The 12,662-nt window shown below is 41.8% G+C and overlaps 1 pseudogene across 1 annotated transcript; it reads left to right on the top strand.

Moving 5' to 3' along the window:
- Positions 1 to 4,216: 4,216 nt before the first annotated feature.
- Positions 4,217 to 8,444, top strand: LOC143887770 (phospholipase A1-Igamma1, chloroplastic-like; annotated as a pseudogene). Its single transcript, XR_013254366.1, has 3 exons — positions 4,217 to 4,694; positions 4,862 to 5,683; positions 7,907 to 8,444. The product of XR_013254366.1 is annotated as a phospholipase A1-Igamma1, chloroplastic-like (transcript).
- Positions 8,445 to 12,662: the final 4,218 nt, after the last annotated feature.

Genomic DNA, 12,662 nt, shown 5'->3' with positions numbered 1-12,662 from the left:
TGCCCAAACTCCCTTTGACCACCAGACATCCTCCATACATCATTATAATCTTTTTTCCTACGTGGCGCCTACGCGGCGGGCGCCAATGTTCCCTCCTCTAATCTTCTCTCCATCTTTCACCATTTTGGTGAAATTTGGGGAGAAGATTAGGAGAATATTCTTGTCTTATTCCCTTTTCTCTCTTTCTCTCTTACCTTTCTCTCTCTTCCACTCTCTATTTTGGTAATGACACCCCTACATCTTCCACTAATCTTCTCGCAGATTGCCGCGCAACCAAACACTGTACAAATATTCAACTATTCTTCTCCCCATCTTCCATCCTAGTCATCTTCCCGTTGGCTTCTTCTTCTACTAATCTCCTAGCCAAATTCAAGCAACCAAACAGAGCATAAGAAATCTCCGTAAAATCATGTTAAAAACATAGGAAGTGATGTATTCGCCTTATGACCAAGGTTTTAAATTTCGGTTTAGGGGGTAATTTCAGTACTCACAGAAACCAAAATTTTAGCTGAACTCATGAAATTCCAGCCAAAATTCGGTAAAGACGCTCGAAATGTGGTTTTTATTTTTTATTTTTGGCCAAAATTACTGATAATTTCAGCTAAAATTCTGTAAAGGAATAAAATGTCAATATTTTATCAAAAATTTCGTAGAAGTTTCGACCGAAATTTCCGTAATTTCTGAAATTTCGACCAAAATCTTCGAATTTTCAAACTGAAATTTGATAAATTTCAGAGATTGCAAACGTGAGATTTTATTTAATTCAGTGGATATTATCGTTTACTTGTAGGTTGGATAATTTTGTTTCTATTCTCCTTGTTAGGTTGGAAAATTTGTTGTTTTCTTTTTCAGGGTTTTTTATGTGTGTGTCCGAGTACCGGATGCCTAATTTGGTTGAACATTGCATAATTGGATGCCCTATTCTATTCCATAGATTACAGCAGGGCCCACCATAAATAATATCAGTGGCCCACCTTCAACCATAAATAATATCGGTGGGCTCGCCTTAAATGAATACCAGTGGGCCCCCTTGTACACCAATCAAGGGGCTTCTTACTCAGGAGGCATGTTCCTTCAAAATATCGTAAGAGGAGGGCATTCAAGAATCAAGTCGAGATTTTACACGGTGGGTGGCTTGTAGTGCAGTATTTTTCACGGCACAGTTCATGAGATGATCCAAAACTGTTTATTTGTTGGGCCACAGTGTAAATAGGTCGTGCCCCCAAAATCATTCCCATAGGTTCATCCTAACCCTCCGATCTATAGAGGGACGGTACCTTATGGACACCGCTATAGATGACGGGATAGGAACATCTTATGGAAGTGTTTTTTGGGGCAGAATATTTTTACGTTGTGGCAAACAAATGAACGGTTTGGATCATCCTCTAAACTGGGCCTTATGGTACTTATTTTTTAAAATAATGGACTATAGTGCCACACACCCTACCAGTGAGGGGTGTCATTAAGAAAACAGTGGGGTGCGTTTATAATTTCCTTTTTAATTGTCAGTGCTTACCTCGTGTTTCTCGAGGCAATATACTCTGACTTTCCCGTCAATAATGTAGTCTCAAAGGTGCCTATAGGTCCTCTAAAATATCATACATGTACAACGAGATGCACATGGTGATAGGAAAATATTAACGGTCAGGATTACATCATCTACAGATATCACTTTGGAAGAGATGGGACCTCGTGATTTGTATGTCATCCCATCGAAAGACATGGCCACCGAGTGTGAAAGGAAATTAAAAACTTTTCTATATCTCTATGGGGTATTGATAAATTCGCGCCCCCTGTAGGATAATTCGCACCCCTGTTAAAGTGACTCGGCGTGAAAAAAGCTTTAAAGTCTGCCATAATTCACATTATAAGGGGTGCGAATTTATCATTTCCCATCTCTATGCGATGCAATTATTGAGAAGATCTTTAGGGTAGCTGGCCATTCCCCTTGAATTGGTGGGCATGCATGTTGATCTTGTACAACATCATGACCGTTGATCTTGTAGGACATCATGAGGCGATTAACATGGGTGTGGTCCCATTCCAACGAATTGTCCCATGTCTAGGATAAAGATCGAGAAAAATCAATTTCTTAACCTCTCTTGGCAAAACCCTAAACCATCCTTGATCAAGGGTTGACAGATCAAGGGCATATGATCATCTGATTAATGTGTTCTCAAAGCCATTTAGCCAGCCTTATGGTTACCTTTCATATCAACGGATTTGATCTTGCCATACTCTCTTTCACAGAAAACAATTTCGTAGCTGACTTTTGCACGAGAGAACAGCCACGTAAGTTCACTTTTCAGCAAATTTTGTCTTATTCATTTAATTCATCTTGCTGTTCTCATATGCAAAAGTCAGCCGCAAAATGGCTATCCACAAAACAGCCTAGAAAATTTTAGGGGAACAATATCCTTAAAATTTATTTGAAGAATGCTAAACTGAAGAGAGTCCTTGCAAAAATCACATACAAGGCATGCACATTGGACCAGCTCACTAACGTGCATTTAAAATAATATAAAATAAGGGCGATGATACTTTCATCCCCTGTACGCATTCGCCTTCTTTTAACGTGATTTGACGTCAAAAAGCGTTAAAGTTGCCCACTGTTCACGTTACAAGGGGGGCGAATGTGAGGGAGTGAAAATATCGTATCCCTGAAATAAATGCACTTTGGTGTATGGTCTTTTCTTTTTTTGCAAGGGTGTCCTTCAGTTTAGCATTCTCACTTTCTTTTAACCAAACAAAATATTATTCAATTTCATTGAAATTAATGTTTTATGAAACAATTCCAAGTTCTTTTTAAAAATAAACTAGATTTTTTATTAATCAAGATCTTCTAAATTATGAGATGGGATTCAAAGTGGTACTTTTTTCTCAAATATTATAAAAATTCAACCTCTCCGGTAGAAAATGTCTCATTCTCAAGGGCCTTACCTTTGATTTCTTGTAAAATACGATTCACATCAAATCGGCAAAATTCTCCTACAGAGGATCGATGATTAGGACTCCATACTATTAAAAGTGAAGAGTAGAAATTTTGGTAGACCACCATTTCAAGTGAGCCTTGGGGTTTATCCTGAGTAGGCAACTACTTCAATCAATTCAAAGCAAAGCCAAATGGTCCACACACGTGTAAATAAAGTTAAACGAGCACAGAGTTTGACGCACTAAATGATTTCTTGGAAGTAGGTAGGAAAAAAAGAAAAGAAAAAAGAAGGCACTCCAAACTATGACAGCAGCAACTATACTCGGTTCTGATTGGATCGGGTTGGCTGTGGAGGTACAAATAGCATGGGGGCGGCCATAGCCCCCTAATGACTTGCAGAATCCCTTTTGAGCTCTATGTTACAAGCATTTAATTTACAAAAAGTTAGTAACCTACATATAGCATGAGGGTGACCGTCCCCCCCCCCCCCCCCCCCAGGCAAAGTGTAAAGTAGTCTGGCCCCCAAGTGTAAATTCCGGGCTCCGCCCCAGGTTAAGGCAGAGTGTAAAGTAGTCTGGCCCCAGGTGTAAATTCCTAGATCCGCCCCAAGTTAAGGCCAACTCTAAGCCAACCTGAGATAACATTCCCTCAACCCTAGCCCAACCCAACACGAGCGGGGGTCGAGGTTGGTCAACCCTGACCCAACTTGCCTCTAAAGCGCTCAACCCTATCCCAACCCTTCTAACCTGAAATCAGGTCGTGCTGAGTCCGGTTGGTTTGGGTTCACCTTGGGCCAAACAGAAAAATACAATAATTCGAAGAAAATCAAGATAAAATTAGAAGACGGAGGTCTCGCTCGAGTCAAGCCAGCCAAGGCCTCAACCCTAACCTGACCCGAAATTAAATCGGGTTGGCATTTCCCAACCCAACCTAAGTAAATGCCAACCCAACCCAAGCCAAAATTGGGTTGAACCTGTCCGGTTCGGGCTAAGCCCGACCCAAGTTGCACCCCATAAGAGCTCCCTTTGAAAGCAAAATAAATTAAAGACTGGGTGTCCTTATTAAAACAAGGGAGTGTGGAGTGTTAAGGTCTCAGTTTTCATCCAGCTAACCTACGCAAAAAAAACAGTGCGAACAATTTCCAACATTTTTTTATGCATATATACTCGTTCATCCACAGTAACCCAACACTCAAATATTATTTCTTCCACCTTTAACTCTTCAACAACCAGAAAGAGTTCATGGCTATTCCTCTCTCTATGACAGCTCTTATTCCCTTTCACGCAAATAGCTTGAAAACTTCCCGATCGGAAAGCCCACTCCCAACACCATTTTTGGGTAAAACCCTACGATATCTAAGTTTCAAGTTTGGATCAATCCGAGCAAGTATACCCTTACAAGTAAATCAGGGGGCCTCACCTAAGATCGATGAATCCCTACCGTCCATCATCACAGAGCTTGAAAGAGAGAAAGAAGAAGAAGGAGGAGGAGGAGGAGGAGGAGGAGAGATAGAGAAACAAGCGAATAAGAAATTGACCGATTGCTGGCGCGAGATCCACGGTCAAGATGATTGGATTGGATTGCTTGATCCAATGGATCCTCTCCTTCGAGCCGAGCTCATACGCTACGGGGAGATGGCTCAAGCATGCTATGATGCATTCGACTTCGATCCCTTCTCCAAGTACTGCGGCAGCAGTAAATATAGCCGCCGGATTTTCTTCGAGTCCCTCGGCTTGGCCGGCTACGGTTACGAAGTCAAGAGGTACTGTAAGATTAGGCCACCGATTGCGAGTTCAAAATCCAAAATTAAACATGATTTTGAGCAATAGGTTTTGAACTCACAATCAGTGTTCATAATCTTAAATGAACAGGGTCTTAATTTGTTCAATCACATGCTTATGATTTGATCACGCAATCTTAATTTTACAGATTTATCTACGCCACCTCCAACATGAATCTCCCCAACTTCTTCAAGAAATCCCGCCGGACTCATGCCTGGAGCAAGGACGCCAATTGGATCGGATATGTCGCCGTATCCAATGACGCCACATCAGCGCTCCTCGGCCGCAGAGACATCACAATTGCCTGGCGAGGCACGGTGACACAACTCGAGTGGATCGCAGACTTGATGGATTTTTTGACACCGGTAGCCCCGGAGGGATTTCGGTGCCTCGATCCGATGGTCAAGGTTGAATCGGGATTCCTCAATCTCTATACCGAAAAGGATGAGGATTGCCGATTTTGTAAGTACTCCGCGAGGGAACAAATCTTAACCGAAGTGCGACGGCTGGTGCAGCAATACCCCAACGAGCAGTTGAGTATATCGGTGACCGGGCACAGTCTCGGGAGCGCGCTAGCAATGCTGAGCGCGTATGATATAGCGGAGACGGGTGTCAATGTCAGGCCCGACGGGCCCAAGGTCGGGTCCAATGGGCCTGACATACCCGTCTCCGTGTTCTCCTTCTCAGGGCCGAGGGTTGGCAATGGAAGATTTAAGGAAAGGATTGAGGGGTTAGGAGTGAAGGTTTTGAGGGTTGTGAACGTTCATGACACGGTGCCGAAGGTGCCCGGGGTATTTCTTAATGAGCATGTGATGCCGTTCGTGCGAAGGTTAACTGAGGGGTTGCCGTGGAGCTATTGTCACGTGGGAGTTGAGTTGGCTCTCGATCACAAGCATTCCCCTTTCTTGAAAGAGACCAGTGATCCCTCTTGCTTCCATAACTTGGAGGCACACTTGCATTTGCTTGATGGGTGAGACTTTTCTTTCTTCTTGAATGCTAAGTTTTTACAGTTGTCTTGATTTTTGGTACTCCTGTTATTATTCTAGACTGAAACTTTTGTCATTGGCTATTGACCAGCCAAACCTTAGTCTTGAAGAAGAATAAAATAAGAGAAATGATATATTGGCCCCCTTTTCTTTCCCGGCCTACACAGCTTGGAGTATTAAAAGCATGGTACGCTAGAGGGGTGGCCCGGGAAAGACAAAGGAGCGAATATATCACTTGCTAAAATAACCAGAGGCGGCCATATAAAAAGGTAAAATGATATCAGCACAACTGTATTTTAATAATTGAACTGAGCTATCTTGTCATTCATTATTTAAGGAGCTGTCAAAGATTGTTACAGTTCGCAATTGAAACATGGTTGTGTTCGTGGTTTAAAATTTCGACCGAAATCCGAAATTTCGGAATTCAGTGGGGACCGAAACCGAAATCTTCCGAAATTTCATTTTTCGCCATTTACCAAATTTCAGTCCGAAATTTTGTTTAAGTGCCATTATTTATTTTTTTAAAAAGGTGTTACAAAATTTCGGCTAAAATTTGGAATTTCAAAAATTCGGTCCGAAATTTCGAACTAAATTACCAAATTTTGAACCGAAATTTCGGTTTTCTGTGGGGTCACCGAAACCGAAAATTTAAACCATGGCTGTGTTGATATCATTTTCCTATAGAAAGGAAAGTGATATACTCCCTCTTTTATTTACTTGGAACAGCCCTTCTAGTGTGTGAAAAATACACTAGAAGGGCTTGTGAGAGCCATTTGCGAACTAGTAAATAAAAAGGGAGAATATGTCATTTTCCTATAAAGAAGACGCAAATTGAACCCTTTTGTCTGCCATGTTAATCCCCTTTTAGTGCTTTTGCCATTAGGGGTGAATGACTACCACTTGCTATAGGGATGTCTGGGCTGTGGCTACCATTGCAGGGGTCTACATTTGAGCTAGGCCCTGCAGGTGGTCTCGCCCAACTGCATCTAATCAAATTTTGGTAGTATAGGGTTTCAAGTATCGACTTTTGACTAGAAACTGAAGTTCTTAGTAAAGTTTGAGTCGATGGGTTCTAGGGTGCAACTTGGGTCGGATTTTGGTAGTATAGGGTTTCAAGTATCGACTTTAGACTAGAAACTGAAGTTCTTAGTAAAGTTTGAGTCATGGGTTCTAGGGTGCAACTTGGGTCGGGTTGAACCCGACCCTGACGGGTTGGGTTGGGTTTTTCCGGGTTGGGATTTTGTAAACCGAATTGCAAATCGGGTTGGGGTGTGGGACACCCCAACCCGACTTGGAACCCGGCTCTTATTTAGTGTTTTACGTTTCACTTTCAGTCTTTCACGACTTTTCTTTCTTTCTTTTCTAAAAGACTAGAACAGTAAAACACTAAAACTTCTTTTCTTCCTCACTACCAAACCCTAATCCTAACTCCCCCACGGCGGCTTCGTCTCCACTCTCCACGTCCGAGCCAAAACACTGGGAGAGGTATTTCTTTTAATCCTTTTTTTTTTTTTTAGAGATATGTGTTTGTTGGATTGATATCCATGTGGGTTTTTCATTTTTGAGAGACTAAAACTTCCTCTCTCTCTCTCTCTCTCTAACCTCTTTTTCTTTTTTCTTTTTTCTTTTTTCCAGTGCTCTCTCTCTTTCTCTTCAAATTGGGTCAACCCGACCCAACCCTACCCGAATTAGAAATCGGGTCGGGTGTTGGGTCGGGTTGAGGAAATTGTAAATCGGGTTGGGTCGGTTTGGGTTGGAAAAGTGGTTTCCTAGGGTTGGGTCGGGTGGGCCTCCCGACCCAAGTTGCAACCCTAATGGCTTCTCATGAACGAGAGTATCATATTCCCCGAGTTCAATTAGATGCAAAATGGGTCGGGGAGGTAAGTGGCTGTTTTGACCCTGGTGTCGAACGCACTCAACTCAATTCCCTTTATGGGCGCCCTGCATGTTATTAGATTTTAGGGTTCTCTAATTAACATGATTTTTGTGCTAATAGAGATCCAAAATGGGTAATGAATTGTCCAGATGAGCCATAAGTAGGGCCTAGTATGTAATAATAGTTCGGGCCTTATTATATTGCATTAGGTCTGCTAGTACTTCTCTAAGACTAACTAAATGGCTTTTAAAATTTTGTCAAATTTTCTCATCAATTGTATTCTTCCTAGTAGAAATTTCTAACCAATGTTATACATTGAAAATGAAAACAGCTACCATGGAAAGGGCCAGCGATTTGTTCTTACTAGTGGAAGGGATCCTGCACTTGTTAACAAAGCGTGCGACTTCTTGAAGGATCACCACCTTGTGCCACCGCATTGGAGGCAAGACGAGAACAAGGGGATGGTGAGGAATGATGAAGGTCGTTGGATACAACCAGAAAGGCCGAGGATCGATGATCATCCTCCAGACATACATCATCATCTTCAGCAGATAGGTTTGAACTCAAACAAGTAGAGGGTGACCATCTCTCTCTCTCTCTCTCTCTCAAATAATACCATGGTTGACTCAAACATTTGCCCTAGTGTAGGAAGTACCTTTGTAGTGAGAAATTGAACATGACTGTGTTGTGAAGGATACCAAGACATACTGTGTTAGAGTTGTCCCAAACAGCCCACTTACCATGCGGACCGAATTAAGTAGGGTTGTATTGTTATTTTAGTTAAAATGAATATATTCTTGTATAAAAATGGCCATTAATGCATTGTTGGGTACGTGGCTTATCAAGGAAGGCTGTTTGAAGATCCCTAACATAGACGTGTCTTTCTAGCAGTTCTCAGTTTGTACTGTCGAACTCATGGCTTAATGGCTAGTGCTTTCAGGATCATCTTTCGCACATATATTTTGATTTTTAAGTTTTCAAAGAAAAAAAACAACAGTCTCAATATTTTCTTAATTAATCATCTGTTGGGGCCATGGTTTCAAATTTGGGTTTTGGAATGCATTTCGGTCCTCACCAAAACCGAAATTTCGAAACGAAATCCAATTAACGCCTATTTTATCTCATACAGAATTTTGGCCGAAATTTCCAGAAGATATTAAATAATTATAAAAAAAAATGAGATTTTTGAGTAAAATCCCTTTAATTTCGGGGTAAACGAAATTTCGACCGGAATAAACGCCCGTTTCATGTATGTGTGATTTTGGTCCGAAATTTAAAAACCATGGTGGGGATTCCAGGCGAAAGAAAATATCACACATCAGAAAGTGGTGTGTAAGGGCTTATAAGGACTTGGAAAGAAAACATCACACATCAGAAAGTGGTGTGAAAGGGCTTATAAGGACTTGGGCACCCACGCTTAGCGGCTGGCTTTTAAAGGAGAATGCTACCCAGGTCCCAACATCATCCATGAGCAACAATTTTAAATAAATCAGCTAAAATAAGTTAGTTGATCACTTAGAACAAAACAGAGTATGGGTAAAGGTTGAGTTATATATCCACCTTCTTATTGGACAAGAATCAGATTATCTGATATGAGGCTGTTTTCCATGGGGATAGAACTCTTTGGATAAGCTGTTCTTGTGATTGGCTATCTTGTGTAGAACTCACCCTTAAAAGTTAGCCGTTAAGGGGAGGGTGCCCAAGCCCTTATAAGCCAATCCACATCCTTCCACCCTTTCGATGTGGGATCTTTAATTGCTTTTCCATGAAACCCCAACGAGAATAAACTCTTGTGACTAGGTACACTGCTTGTATAGTATACCTTACCCATTGGGGCTAGGAAGCCTATGCAAATAAACCATGGCTTGCTATCCCCGCAGAGAAAGAACAACCCCACTAGGAAGAAGAAGAAGACGAGGACCACTTGTTAGACATCAGTTTGAGGAATGAAGTTGGCACATTTATTTTCATTTTGTGCCATTACAAAGGCTGTGGCTCCATTAGTTGCTCTTTATTAAAATTTCCCTGCCCAAAATGTTCTGGGGTTTTGTTTTTAAAATAACTTTACCACCTTCAATCATTGCTGCGGAATAACGGAAATGGCAGGCCACACATCCATATATCTGAGCATCGAGTATTAAAATGAGGATATGATATCCTTGGAAAGGGAAATAGGACCACTAAGAACAATTCCAATGACAACCTAATCTCCTTCGATCCTAGATGTAGAATAGTAAGAATAGCAGACCACGTGACCATGAGTGTCAAGCATTAAAATGAGGTTATAACTATCCATGAAAAAGGAAAGATGACATCGACATAGGACTTGCTATTGCACACCACTCACTCAACAAGCTTCTAATTTGGGCTCTAAGGTAAATTAGATGCATGTAAGTTGTAATTGGATAAGGGTGAGTGTTGAATTATAAATTATTAACAAACACAACTCTATCCGCTTAAGCTTTTGAAGTAATTGGTTGTTTCACATTGTAACAGAGATATTGCCTCACGGCAGGTCCTAGTTCAAATCCTAGCAATTCTTTGATATTAAGAAGGGCCGGAGGCACATATAGTGTGGGGAGGCCACCGCTCCCAAATGACCCCCCTCGCCAAAGAAGTGTAAATTAATGTAATCATCTTAGTCTGCTCCCCCAGGTATAATCATCTTAGTCCGGCCCCGAGTGTAAATTCCTAGCTCCATCCCTAGGATTGTTGAAGTATAAATGATTAACTAACACCAACTCTAACAACTTAAGCTTTTGAAGTAATTTGTAGTTTCACAGTAAGGGCCGGCTGCCTTAGCTGAGTTACCATGAGTTGTGTCTCTTCGTTGGACCTAGCCATGTAGTATATCCGCCAAGGTTTTAGTCAGGTTGGAGACATAGCAAATGCAAGTGTACAATATCCAGATGTGTGCGCACATGTTAAATTTGGCAACGAGTATGCTTGGGGCCTTTTCAAAATTGATCGAGAGAATCCCAGGTCAACATTTAGCAGAATCCAAACTTAAACAGACAGGATCAAGACATTATTAGGATCCATGTACACATTTTGGGACCCAATCATAGAATCTGAAATTATTACCGATCAGATCCAGACAACCAACAAAACCCTAAACAACCAACAAAAGCCTGTTGGACAGTCCTAAATCCGATTTTATTTTACTATTTTACGAAAATACCCTCCAATTTTTTATAACTTTAAGTATCATTTTAGAGTATTTTATTAAAAATAAGCAATATGCGAACAGTTCTTATTTTTAGTATTTTTTCATTCATCTCTCAAGTCTCGAGTCCCCCGCTTCTCTTCCTTCTGCAACCAACGAACCCAAGTCCCTGGCCCACTGTGTTGTCACCGCATGCGGCTCACCCTTCCAGCTACTGATCATGTTTGCATTTGCCCTCTTTTGAGAATTTTAACTTTGTAAATTGTAAGTAGGACCTACTAGGACACTCTGATGGATGGCCTGATTTGAAATGGATCATGACTGAGACGTATGAAGTAGGATCCGAAGAAAACTCTAAATCTGATCTGACCAATAAGAGATTTGAATGGATCGTGACTAAGACATAGGTATATCCGATCCGAAGTGGATCTGTTGAAACCCCTACAAACGCCCGAATTGGACGAATTGGGAGGAATCAGATTAGGATGCCCATTCCAACACCTAATTCCGGTAATGCAAACAGCCAGGAGAAACTAGACTTGGCAAAATTGACCTGTGCATGCGGGTCGACCCAACCCACCCGCAAATTTGTGGGTACGGGTTGACATTTGAGTGACTCATCAAAATTGACCCGCGGGTCACCCAAGCCACCAAAACATGAGTTGGGTCGGGTAAACCCGTGGGTAACCGTAATTCGTTTTTTCTTTTCTTTTTCTATTTTGGTTTGAGTGGCTGGATAGTGGAATTAAATTGAATACACCCCCTATTTTTCAAAATGGATGGTACAGCCCACACCATAGGAAGATCCAAACCGTCCATTTGATGGGCCACAATGTAAATAGGTTGTGCCCAAAAAATCATTATCATAGGATGATTCTAACCCTCCGATCTATGGAAGTTTCCATAATGTGAGTCCCTCTTTAGATCAGATGGTTGAGATCATTCTATGGAAATGATTATTCGGGCACAACCTATTTACGTTGTGACTCATCAAATGCACGGTTTGGATAATCTTATGGTGTGAAATGTACCATCCATTTTGAAAATTAGGGGGTGAATTTATCACCGCCCAAAAGAAAACTCTTTGGCAAAAAATTGCGGGTTACCCGCAAGTTGACCCAACCCACCCACAGTGGGTACAGGTCACCTAAGTGCTGACCCATAGGGATGCAGGTAGACCTGGCCAGGTTTCACCCCACTAGTAAGGGTCCGGGTCGGGTAAATAATGACCCCGAATTTTACGGGTCACAATTTGGTGAACCCGGACCCCACCCGTATAGGTCGGGTGGACCCGCGGATCACCCTTTTTTTTTTTTTTTACTGTTTTTATTCCAACACTATAATAGGATGATCCAAGCTGTCCATGTGATGCAACATAACATAAATAGGCTGTGTCCAAAAAAATCATTTCCATATGATGATCCTAGCCCTATGATCTACAGAGGAATTGCATGTTGTTATTTATGGAAACATCCATAGATTGGAGGGCTAGGATCATCCTATAGAAATGATTTTTGGTGGGTGACCTATCTATGGTGTGCTCCATCATATGGACATTTTAGATCATCCTATGATTTGGTCAGTACGGTAGTCTCTGAAAATTATGGTACTATAAGGGCTTACACCATATAAAATCTCGGACATTTGTGTTTTTACGGGCACTCGCGGCACTTGTGGGTCCACTGACCCGGCCCAGTTTTTACGGGTTGGGCCTGGTCGGGTCAAAATTTCAACGGGTGATGATTTAGTGACCCGGACCCGTAAATTACGGGCGGGTCGGGTAGACCCGCGGGTTGGGGTCACTTTTTGCAAGGTCTAGATGCGGGTCATTTTTTACCCAACCCGTTTGACCCGTACCCGCATGACCCGCGGATAACCCAACCCAACCTAACCCGCCCATTTGCCGGGTCTAGGAGAAACA

The sequence above is a fragment of the Tasmannia lanceolata genome, unplaced genomic scaffold (genome assembly GCF_043159265.1).
Source record: "Tasmannia lanceolata isolate RefF3 unplaced genomic scaffold, GAP_Taslan_0.1 ptg000012l, whole genome shotgun sequence".
NCBI lineage: Eukaryota > Viridiplantae > Streptophyta > Magnoliopsida > Canellales > Winteraceae > Tasmannia > Tasmannia lanceolata.
The sequence above is the reverse complement of the archived record's forward strand: the minus strand, read 5'-3'. Positions and strand labels throughout refer to the sequence as shown.